Raw genomic sequence first — 13,530 nt, 5'->3', positions numbered from 1 at the left:
CTGGATTTGGACCTTTTCTTTTTGTTAACGTGGTAGTTGGGCCAACTTGTGTGCTCTTGATTAATCGTAGGGGCTCAGGAAGAAGTAGAGTGCTCAAAATACCGACCAACTTGACCAACCTGGCCAACCCAACCTGAAAAAAATCCAAAAACACTCAACCTGAATTAACCCGCATATAGTTGATACGAAATTAGGTCAACATGCATCTATTGGGTTAAAATGGTTAGGATTTTCTGAACCCAAGCTGATGAACCTGTTGCACTTCTATACTATAGATTTAATATGATTTTTAAGTCCTTGATTAACATATTTACATTAGACCAGTCTATAATTAGTTATATTCAAAATTATATTACAATATTAATCATAATTTTACTTTCTTATTTACATGAACCTTCAACTTTCTTTTTTGTGTTTGTTAGTCTTTTTTGTATGTTATCATTTTGATTTTACTTCGTTTAAACAAAAACATTTAGTCAAATTGTAAAATGATATAGCAAAGCTTCAAACCGATCAACCTGCACGATTTAGGTTTGGTTGGGTTGTAGGGTTTTTTTTTTTTTTTTTGCTAGGTTGAATTGAGACAAACTGCAAACATTGGATTAGGTTGTTCAAGTGCGTTCAATCTAATCCATGTATAACCATAGGAAGAACAATCAAGAAAATCTCCAATGGTTTTAGAGGGATAACCTAAAGACTAAAACTTATTGACAGTTGAGTCAACTGGTTATTTTTTCTTAACTCATTTTGAAGAGTAAATTACACCAAAATGGAACCAACTTTCACATGATTCTTATTTTGGGAAACCAACTTTCAAAATTGTTATTTAGGGGTCTCTATCAAACTTTTTGTTTATTTAAGAGTCTAGTTGACATGTTGACCTGTTAATGCTGACATCATTCAGATCTTTTGTCAACTAAGATATTCTACGTCATATTAATTTTTTATTTTAAAACTAATATTCCACGTCATATTAATTTTTTTTAAACTAATATTCCACGTCATATTTAAAATTGCAAAACAATTATAGAAAAATAACTAAAATTCGTTTTTTTGTTTTTCAAAAATTATTGTAATAAAATCTATTTTTCATTCCAAATCTTGTTTTTTTTTTATAAAAAAAAATCAGATATCAAATTGTGAGTAAAGAAGTCCATTTTTGAAAAAATCTTCAATTTGATATCTGAATTTAAAAAAAAAATGAGATTTGGAATGAAAAATAGATTTTATTACAATAATTTAAAAAAAAAAAAAAGAATTTTAGTTATTTTTCTATAATTATTTTGCAATTTTAAATATAACATGGAATATTAGTTTTAAAATGAAAAATTAATATGACATGGAATATCTTAGTTGGCAAAAGATTTGGATGATGTCAGCATTAACAGGTCAACCAGACCCTTAAATAAACAAAAAGTTTGATAGAGACCCTTAAATGACAATTTTGAAAATTGGTTCCCCAAAATAGGAATCATGAGAAAAGTTGGTTCCATTTTGGTGCAATTTTTTCTATTTTGAAACCTTATTTTGCGAGAGTAGCTTATGAAGTGTTTTTTGTTACTTTTTTCAACTATAACATTTTTTAATATATCCAAACATATACTTAAAAAATAAGTTAGCTTACCTTTGTCAAACAATATCATAAGGGGCCGTTTACCAAACACTGACCCAGGAAGAGTTGTCACTCTCGTTTACCCGGTAAGACTCCTGGTTCTTATCTCACTTTTACCGGGTAAGTTCTTGGTCCTTACCATATTTATCAGGTAAGGTAATGTGACTTGGTAAGAGCTTACTTGAACAAGCGTTTGGTAAGCGGCCCCTTAATTCACAAAAAGTTATTCTTTTTCTAATTGAGATATGCTTGGAATAAGATGATTGTAATATGGAGAGTGTTTTTAATTATTCCAACAAAATGTTTGGGATAGAGAAATAATTTTATTCAATGTATTAATTTTTTTAATAATATAATTAATTTTCTAATATCTAAAAAAGAGAAATTGTTATGGGTATTTGGGATTACTTATTTGAAACAACTTATGTTTTTTTACAAAAGCACTTATCAACTTATTATAAGTCAGAAGGGTTTAACTTCTTCAAAAACTGCTTATTACCGGTTTGGCATCGGTATAAGTTGTTTATCCAAACATTCAAAAGTGCTTATTACCGGTGTCACACCGGAATAAGTCAATAAGTTGTTCTTATAAACAATCCCAAACACCCCCTTAGAGTTGAATATAATTTTTTAAAGATTATTAATTTTGATTCTTAATTTTAGAAAAAATCTAAAAGAATATGTCGATGATGTTGTCAGTAAACTGATGACTTAATTTCGTTAAGTCATGTATCACCATTTGTTTTTGACTTAATTGATACGAAAATATCTTATTCTAAGAAGCCCCATGTGTCATGTGTTCCACGTTATGCCCTCAAACTCAGTGACTTCCTTGGACAGAAATATCAAAAATCGTCCTCAAATCAAATCCTTTTTCTGGCACTTGTCGTCGTCGTTACTGTTGCTTCTTCATCACCCATCGTTGTTGTCCGTCAGACTTGGGGATTATTTACCAAATTCTGATCGGATAAGCATTTGCTAGGCGAGCATAACAGTGACCGAGTATCTTACCTTATAAGTGACGGTGATGACTCTTACATGGTTAGCGCTTATCAGATAAGAGATTTACCAACAATTTTATTGGATCATTTTGATGACAAAATCTTATCCAATAAAGTAAGTGAGGATGATACGTGTACGTGATTAGCATTATTTAATGACCTGTTAAGGTAAGATTTTCGACTATTGTCATATTCATCCGATAAAGTAATGTGACGTGGTAAGCAGTTACTCAGGTAAGCGTCTGACCCCTTACTTTTACCATACGCTTAACCGGGTAAGTGCTTACCACGTCACATTACCTTATCGGATGAATATGACAATGACCAAAAATTTTACCCGTTAAGAGCCGAATGCAAGGACGAGAGTCGTCACAGAGTCTAACCCAGTAAGTAAAGGCGACGACTCTTACTACGGTTAGCACTTACCAGGTAAATTGTTGCATATGATACCTTTTTGATAGACTAGAACCTTATCTGGTAAATAAGTAAGGGGTTGTTTGGATCATAGGAATTGAAAGGAATTGGAATGTCCAATCTTTTGACCAAATTCCAAATGGAGTGTTTGGTTCAATGGAATAAGATCATGGAATCCTTTCAATTCCGGTCAATTCCTTCACGCACAGATTTCACCATTCCACGGCAACATGCTAGGATTTCAATTCCTTTCCTACAGATTCATCCTCTAATCCAAATTCATTGAATGCCTCTACCATCTCATCTACTGCATTTCTGGTTCGATCTCCAGGTACGCTCTCTCTCTCTCTCTCTCTCTCGTAAACAAAATTCGATAGCCAATCTGGTTCGATCTTCAATCGATCTCTGATTCGATCTTCAATCGCTCTCTGGTTCGATCCCAAATTGAATGGAATTAGGGCACCGATCACTTCTTTAAACAAAATTTAGTGAACAATTTCAGATATTATTAATATAAGTGAACAATTTCAAATTTTATCTGATGTTAATAATGTAATTTGGTTTAATGGTAATTTTAATTTTTTTTAGAAATGACAAAAAAAAATCATAAAAGGTCATTTGTTGATATTTAATTCCGATCCTAAAGTTGAATTCCGTGAACCAAACAAAAAAAATTCAATTCCGTTAAGAATTTCATTCCAATTCCATGCAACCAAACACAATCACAGGACAATGTCAAATTCCATCATATTCCATTCCATTCCCTCAAAGTCAAATTCCTTTGATGAATTCCAATTCCATCGAATTTCATTCTACGAACCAAACACCCCCTTAAAGGTCTTAAACTTTACCAGTAAACATTTATTAGTATTGATTGTTATGTAATATGTTTTAATACGTAACATCACAAACCTATCAATTTGTACCTTTTTTAGCCACATGAAATCTTGTGAACTTCATTTAACTCTCCATTAATTATATCCGTACGATGTTTGGTATTCATTAATGTCATTATTAAAGAAGCTAACTATATTTTTAAGAACTAACCTTCTTTTTTATAATTACCCCATGATTGCATCGTTGGTATTTTATGTATTTCGTTTTTATACTGTATAAAACATGTACAGTATTAATCTGACTTTATTTTGACATCAAAAAATGATCTGGGGTTGTTATTATTTAGCTAATTTTTTATAATGTACAAGAAATCAGGAGATCTGGGTTTGTAATCTTAACGCATAATCATTTTAATCGTCCAAATATCAACAAGTTAAATACTTTATAGCAGTGTTTCTAACTAATTGAAATTAACAGTTTGCTCCTAAATTTTTTTACTATGATTTGTTGATTCATATATGAATTGGAAATAATTCTCTAAAAAAGTGTTTTTTTTAAATGTTATGTTAGTTCGTTTAATTCTCTTAAAAGAGACTTATTAAATGCTTATTGTATTTTGATTTTAACTTATTTTTTGTATTTATGTCTGTTATATATACTTTAACTTAATTTACAAAACACGAATTGTCGAAATGAATCGGGTTAGTTTGATTTGTGGCAACTTTTTGTCAGTTTATGAATAAAATGACTGAATACGTTGTAAATATTTTAACTACCAAATGTCGAAAAAGTTAAATGAAAGACATGTATATGCATGTATTTATGTACATGATGTATTAGTACGTGTGTGTTTTTGGAAAGGGTGTACACTTACGTTCTCAAGCAAAAAAAACCCTTGATTAACAACGTGCTGAAACGGTTATGTATGCAGTGTTTATCAAAAGGAGGATGTGTTAATTTGATCTTCACTGTAACTGGTCGTGCTTGTGTGGTGGCTCAAGTGTTGTATGGGTGAAACTACGTTTATAATGCCTCAAAAAACATGGAATGTGTTTCAAAAAATCATACAACTTCACTTATATAACGTTTATAACATGGTAAGAAAATAATACTACTAGTCACAAATAAAGATACATAACGCTGGTCTTCAATTTAGTCCTTTGATACGCAATCCAATTTGTTAAACAGAAGTGTAGTATTTCTTTTATGTCCGATGTTGTTTCACTGAAGCAAGTTCGTATGTTCATACCTTCACAAATCAGGCTTTGATCGATCCTGAATCAGGCGTACACCAAACCTGAATGCCTAGACCGGTCGTAGGTCTCAAAATCCTTAACTTTGGTCAATCGGGTCTTTTCTGCATCTCCAGTCATAGTAGATTCGCTAAAAAACGTTTTTCTGTTCGTGTCTAGACAATTATCAAGATATGTTAACAAACAGATGATAAAAAATAAGCCTTTGATGGGTATTATCAAGTCTTTGAAAATAACATTTTCATCAAATATTTTATTTATTTTAAATAAATAAAAGAAATTACCTAATATTTATGGAATAATATTCCAAGGCATATGCATACATGAGTATTTGTGTATTACTATGATCATAATATTAGTTTCATTGTTTTCCCCAATTAAGCATGTACTTTATGCTAAAAATTATATCATATTTGATTCCATTTGAATAATTTTTGTTATAGATCATATCCATCAATAAGGGGTTGTTTGACAGTTGTTGAATGGTTCGGTGTTGAATGATTAAATGGTCATAATGATTAAGAGGTTCTCATGATATAGTGCAAAATGAAATATAATTGTTTGATAATTATTCACAACGAAATTAGGACGCTGAATGGTTAAGGGAGACACATGATACAAAATCATTCAGAGGCTTTTAGAACCATTAAGAGACAAAAAAATTTTGGCAAACAAGATTCACCTCTTAACGATTTAGAAGTTGTCTCTTAGTGGAACTATTAAAAGGTTAATAAACAACCCCTAAGATGGATGGATGTTCAAATTAGATGTATAAAATGATAAAATAAATAATTAAAAAATAATAATTTATTAAAGATGGTTAAGAAACTAATCATTTTTTTTAACCGTAGGTTTATGGGTCAGCTTACGCGCACCGACTAATCATCCGGACGATCACGAATGACATAGAGTCATCGCAGGTGAGTCCGTATAACCATCTTGTTTGGAAATCACGTATTTGATATGACTATGGAAATCATATAGTTAATACAAGTATGTAATTATTAAACAATTAAAAAAAATGAAAATACAATAGCATTTTTATATACTTTATCACCAAAGTAGTATATATCTATAAAAATAAACTCAAATGATAAAAGTTTGTTCAGTTCCAAAACTGTTACATCTGATGATTGGCAAACTTTGGGTTGTGAATTGTAATTGGCCTATCAGCTTGAAGAACTGATATTATGAAGGACAATCTCCTAAAGACCTAAAGCTGATCATTGAATGAAAAGTTACAGTAAAAGAATCTGACTAAAGGATCAATGCTGCAGGAAGCAAGCGTTCCAACAGTAAAAGAATCTCAATAGCAGCGAAGACTAATTAAGTAGTTCAACATAAATATAACTTCAGTGTGTGAAGTTAAACGTATCACTGACGCTAATTATATCACTAAAGCTGAAGGAAACATTGATGATGCATCAATAAACAAATATATATATATATATATATATATTTTCATTTACGTGTATGTCGGTTTTGAAGATGTTTAAAAAACACATACGGTTAGTAGCATTAATCTTGGTCAAAAATTATCTGACCTAGTAGCGGGTCTACATTTTCTAACACAGGTACAAGTTTTGCGTTCTTATTATGCACGACAAACAAAGCTTATGACTATGTGCATGCATCAATCGTCCGACATGCACAACAAGTTGTTTGATCTACTTAGGTTGGCTATCGAAGGCGCCGCATTTGGGGGCAGAATGGATGAGAAAATCCGAGAGCGTCGTATCCTCTCTTCGCTAAGTGACCCAATATTTTTGTTTGTCATTATTGTTTTTGTTCTTAAATCTCAACGTTCACATTTGAGATTTTCAGTATGCTTGAATATTTTTAGTTGAGACTTTTAACTGTTTATGAACAGATATATAACAAGGTGAAAAATAATCATCGATCATTTAGAACAGACTATCGATTATATTTATAAACAAAGTCGCATATAAATCAACTTAGACGATCATTATACAGATAACAGACCTTGGATTGTGGATTAGACTTTTATATATTTATTTAGAGGTTGTTTACTAAACGCTTACCAAGTCATATTACCTTATCGGATGAATATGATAAAGACCAATAATCTTACCCGGTATGAACAAGACAAGGAACAAGAGTCTTACCCAGTAAGTGAAGACGACGACTCTTACCATGGTAAGAGCTCATAATGTAAATTATTGCATACGGTGTCATTTTGATGGACGGAAATCTTATCCAATAAGTAAGTAATAGTGTTGAATTTTACCGAAAAGCACTTATCGGGCAAGTTATTGGTAAACAACCCCTTAGTATTTGTCTTATTTATGTATTTGCATACTAACATTTAAAAAGACCTTCCTAAATCCAAATGATGGTTCTGTTCCTGTATGCATCCGTATCTTCAACGTGGGATTTGCCACTGGTCTTTCATCACATATACTAAATAACGTTCTACGTTATGAAATACTGACTTGACTTGTAACAAGAACATTTAATATTCATTAAATTTGTACAACAATAAATGATTCAATAATTGAAATCGAACAAATTTCATGAAGGTATATTTGATGTGGTGACTTGAAATCCACGTTGGGATCATATGTACCTCAACATCCACTTCAATGCTCATCTCATTTAATATGTTCACAGACACCAACACTTCAGTGTACCGTTTTTCTTTCTATTTTGTTTTTTAATCATTCAGGGGCAATTCGTATTTAGAACATTATCAACATACGTGGTCCTTGGAGGGTTAATGACTTATACTACAAGTGTTTGTGGAAGATGAGTTGAATACAAACACAACCGATTTCACTTTTTAATTCTATAGTTTGTATTAAAACAAAGAATTACATATTTGTTGCGAAAGCTAAGAATGTAAAACTTGTGATCCTAAACAATTTGACTGGTTGACAAATTTGCTAATAACTGAAAGAATAAAAGAATAAGACACTCTTTTAGATATGATGAACTGAGATAGTCTTCAGAGGTTAATGCGCCAATTTGAAAGATATGCACTTAGCAATTCTTCAAAAGGGGCAAGTTGCATATGACCCAAATACCGTATTCTATAGCAGTCCATGCATTTAATGCAACAATGCAACTTCAACGTGCGTCTTCATTTGATTTGTTGATCCATGTATCTTTGTACTTTTCATATAAGTCATTTGATATAATGTAGACACTTGTTGCTTCAACTCATCCTTTTGTATGCAGAATGAACAATAAAGAAGCATTGTACGAGTAAAATAGTATTTTTGAACTCGCTTTGGCGGACATGCTTGAGCATGTTCCCATACTAGGACATGGGTTGGAGACTTGGTCCCAAAATTTTCTCATCGATCTTCATCCACGCTTTTGTGTGCAGTGTGAATGGTAAAGTAAGTAAATAATACTTACTTTAGCTGACAAGTTCACACACTAGGATTTAGAGTTGGTAAAAGAAACTTAATCCCAGAGTCTTCTCTTCAAATCGGATTGCCAGATAGCATTTGTCAAATCATCTGACTTATTTGTCTTCTGATCTTATGTCGGCTAAATGATAAATCCAATCCGCTTTGGTGTCTATCTGACTTCTCTTCAACTAGTGTTCTATCTTGCATTTTTGCTGAAGACATTTTGCCTGATCAGATAACAAATTACAAAACAGGACTTCTAAAAGAAACTTTATTTAAACTGATGATTTAGTATCCCGAAATACAAGGTGTATTTCGGATACATAAAAAAATCCTTATTAATTTCAGATCATTGACTATAGGATCCTGTACAAATCGGATCATCTGCCATTTCGAATCATCTTTGTATTTTGGATCGTAGGCAACTATTTAAAATCGTAAAACATTCCAAGTGTTTGATCAAATGTTCGTGTTACCAACAAATCCGATAGTTGAGACCATCAATATTTGTTATAATTGTTTTTCGAATCAGTTTGTACATACATCGACAAAATTTCATACGACCTTAAAGTTAACAGTCAAACAAACTTTCAGTGGCCCTAAGTAAACTTGAAGTGATGACAATTCAGAAGTAAACCCAATGTCTACAATGTATGAATCAACAATGCATACAAAATCTTTCAAATCATATAATATTCTTGTTTTACCTTTTTTCGTAAATAATAAGAACGGAAACTTGAAGGGTTTTTGGAAACTCATATTAACAGATAAAGTTTTGGAAAAACCCATATATTTATCTTAATTTTTTAAGTCTAAATTATTTTAAATATAATCAATTTTATTTGAAAAATATTATATAAAAACGAAGTATTTTTTTAACTATATTCAATCCTACAACATTTCGTTTGAATTTTATAAAACCGACTCATAATTAACTGATATATGTGTTCAAATACAAGATAATCGTTGAGCTCTACTAATAACGCAAAAGTATTCCATAAAAAAGATGATCGCAAAAAACTGTATCGTTCACTCAAGCCCCACAAATCAGTAAAATAAAAATTAGAGAGATTATGAAATTAGAGACAGACATAATTCTAATAATAATGAATGCATTTAATACAACAATAAATTCTTTAAAACATTCACTGGGTGGTGTTGCTTTCTATCTTTAAAAATAATAATATTCATTGGGTATTTGGGAATATGCAACATACCATGTACATTTATAGGTTCGTAATCTAAAAAATTGTCTATTTAGGGTGCGTTTGATGCACTGAACATGACAAGATAAGATATAGATGTATGTCCTATATTTGCCATGATTTTTATGTGGAACAGACAATAACAGAGTGAAACAGGCCTGTTCCACTCATATCCTATGGAACATTGTGGAACAAGGTGGAAAAAACTTATATTTTATCAATATAATCTCAAAATAAAACTTAATTCTCTTTTAAAACATCAAATAGGTCTTCATTTTACATTTTATTTATTCTTTAAATTTTATTTATTGTATTTTATGTTTTTTAAACTTTTATTTTACTGTCCTCAAAATATTATTTTTATACGGTTTCTATATTTTTATCAATTTATGTAAATTATAATATATTAAAAATAAAAAAAATGTAGAAAAGAGATAAAAATAAAAATTGAAAACTACATAAGCTTTTTATTTTTGTGTCATTTTAATTGTTTTAACGAAAACTTTCTAATGACATATTTTGTTATAAAAAAAATTTATTCTATTATAATTTAATAAATTACATAAATTAATTAAAATAAACAACTCATTAAGGGTAAATTGGTTAGTTTACTTGTTCAGTTCTGTCGAGTTTTATTATACCAAACGTTGAACAAGTGTTCTATCATATCCTGTTCTATTATATCATGTCTTGTCCTGTTCTATCCTGTCTGGACACCAAGCACACCCTTAATGATTTATAGTTTGAAAAATATATTTGGTTTGTAGGTTAAGTTTTAATATTACATTTTTATTGGAGATGGTAAAATATATATTTATCAAACCATATACTCTTAAATATGTACTTGAAAGATAGTTCTCTAAGATATGAACCAAATCATATATATTTTATTTTCATGTATTTTTTTGTTAAAAAAATATATGGATTTAAGTCTTCTGGTATTACTTAATACTTATTGTGAAGTATTACAAATTTACATTTGTAACATGTATTTATTGGTTTTGTAACACACAATTCAATTATGTCATTTTCGCCATATTTATTATTTCTATTTTTTTAATAGAATCAAAAATGAAAAATTGCGAGGTTAGCAACGAGATGTGTTTCGAACAGGGTGCTGTTGGTCGGGTGGACTTAGTAATATTGCGAGTAGGGTGTTTGCGGTCCGGTTTGGGCGGTTTAACCCCTCAGACCACAAACCAAACCGTAACGGCGGTTTATAAAATTTTCAAACCGAGCGGTTTGACATCAAGTGCCCAGACCGGTCAAGCCAGACCACGAAAAGACGGTTTGATCTGACCGGTTTAGGCTGTTTGGACCTTTAATGGACTTTAAATATTAAACTTGAAAAAAATATACATAGTTTAGAATTTTAAATTAAATATCCATTTAAACAAAACAAAATATCCAAACAAATAAATGTAATAATTAAATAGCTATTGAGTCCAAAATCCAAGCAATCCAAAGTCCGAACAAATAAATATATAATATATATTAGAAAACAAACAAATTAACAAAGTTATAACTCCACTACGTGTATTGAGTAACAAAATCCACGACTTCACAACCTTCAATTCTTGAGTCTTGAGTTCTTAACAAAATCGATAGATTGATAGAGTTTTTTAAGGATTTCAAAATTTGGAGACCGTCAATGTCAAATGTGTCGATATTTTTAGTGGTTTAGGGATTTTTAGGCGCCGATTCATTTGGATTTGATTATGTTAGATGTTAGGATTTGATTATGTTAGATGTTAGGATTTATGTTGGGCTTAGGGATATATTTGGGCCATAGCCCATAAGTAAAAAAGTTGAGCTTGCTAATACTAAAATAAATATATGTATATATATACATATATGTATTTGGCGGTCAGTTTGGTCCAAACCGCCCAAAAAGAGTTCCATACCGCAGACCAGACCAGACCGCCTGGTTTTGCTATTTTCCAAACCAGACCAAACCGCCAGACCGTTTAAACCGCCAAAAACGGTCCGGTTTGACTTGGTTCGACCGGTTTGAGCGGTCCAACGATTTTTTTGAACACCCCTAATTGCGAGTCTCATAACGTCCAATCCACTAGCCTAGTTCATCGATCAAGGACATGCCTCTTCGTGATACCTCTCATTACCACATCCTAAGCAAATCTGGTTGTTATTTGCGATCGAACAATCTCCCGTGCTTCGAACAAGGATGAACAGGCTGCCCTTGCCACCGTGCATGACCCGCATCACCATGTCCTCGGCATCGGTCACTGGGTACTGGCCTCGGCGTGCGCAACCAATCGTGCTTCGAACAAGGATGAGCAAGTTGCACACTTACATGGTGTTGCGACTTGCGAGACCCACAACACTGTATCGTAAAATATAGTTGTTTATAGATATTATATAGTTTAAAAACAATTTAACTTATTATATAATATAATACATTCATATGGCAGAAGTAAAATTTAACGTGTTTATGAAAATAGACATATTTAAACAATAATTCTTTAAATTGGAAACTATAAACCCGTAGGTGGTGTTTAGGTTACATAATGAAATCTATCGAGATTGAAATATATCAGAAAATTGGTATATAAAGGAATTAGAATGGAATTTGCTTAAATTATACATAATATACAATGATAATATCAATAATAATTTTAATTGGTGGCAGTGGTGGGTGGTGCCAACGGTAGTGGTAGCGTCGTCGTCAGTAGGTGTGGCGTTGGAGGTGGCGATGGGATGGCGACGACGGTGGTGCTGATGGTGACAACGACTACATTAGTGGTGGTGGAGGCGGTGGTTACGACTATTGTGGTATCACGAAATAAATTAGAGTAAATATAAAAAAGCATAATAATTATTCTTAAATAATATACGATATGCAAGAATTTGAATTCTTTGCTGAAACAAAAGGAATTTAAATCCCGAAACAAAAGGAATTTAAATCCCGTTATATGTGGAATCCGAATTCTGCACTAAAGGGGTGTTTGAGATTACTTATAAAAACAACTTATCGACTTATTTCAGTGTGACACCGGTAATAAGCACTTTTGAATGTTTGGATAAACAACTTATACCGGTGCCAAACCGGTAATAAAAAGTTTTTAAATGAATTAGAATGAAATTTGCTTAAATTATACATCGGTAATAAGCACTCATGTGGGAACCAGACAGTTAGGCCAACCATCTAGATATGCACTTGATTTACATTTTATATGACGTTCTTTTGAATAGACATGTGAACAGATTTGATGGCTATGAATTACAAACCCATTTTTGCATATGCGAAAAGATCACGTGAGAAAAAAAATTATAGTGAGAAACGTAAAAAGAGATCTGAACCCTTGATCTGTTTTAATCTCATGCTCACACATAAAATTATGCTTTAGAAGAGAATCAATCCGGTGCATTTCCGTATACCTCATTAATATTGACATTTAATATTGATCTAATGATTGAGATATCTTCTTATACTTTTCACCATAACTTTTTATCTGATCGAAATCTTTTAACTCTTTTACATATATGTTTTTTTAATACAATTTGACCAAAAGAGAAGATTTGCAAAAAAAGCATTTTTTAAATAAAGAATATTAAAATATTTTTTAATAATAAAAGGGGGAGGCTAATGGCACCCCTATGGGTTACCATTGGCACCCCTAAGTAGCTTCAAAATGATTTTTTTTTATGGYTTTTCGTGTTTTTTTTGTCTTTTTATTATTATTACTTTTTATTTTATTATTATTTAAAGAAAATTTTTATTAATATATATTATTTATTTTATTTTCTGTTTTTTTATTTATTTATATTATATTTTAATTAATATAAATTATTAATAAATATATATTATTC

The sequence above is a fragment of the Cynara cardunculus genome (genome assembly GCF_001531365.2).
Source record: "Cynara cardunculus var. scolymus isolate 2C chromosome LG 4, CcrdV1, whole genome shotgun sequence".
NCBI lineage: Eukaryota > Viridiplantae > Streptophyta > Magnoliopsida > Asterales > Asteraceae > Cynara > Cynara cardunculus.
This window is presented reverse-complemented; position numbering follows the sequence as displayed.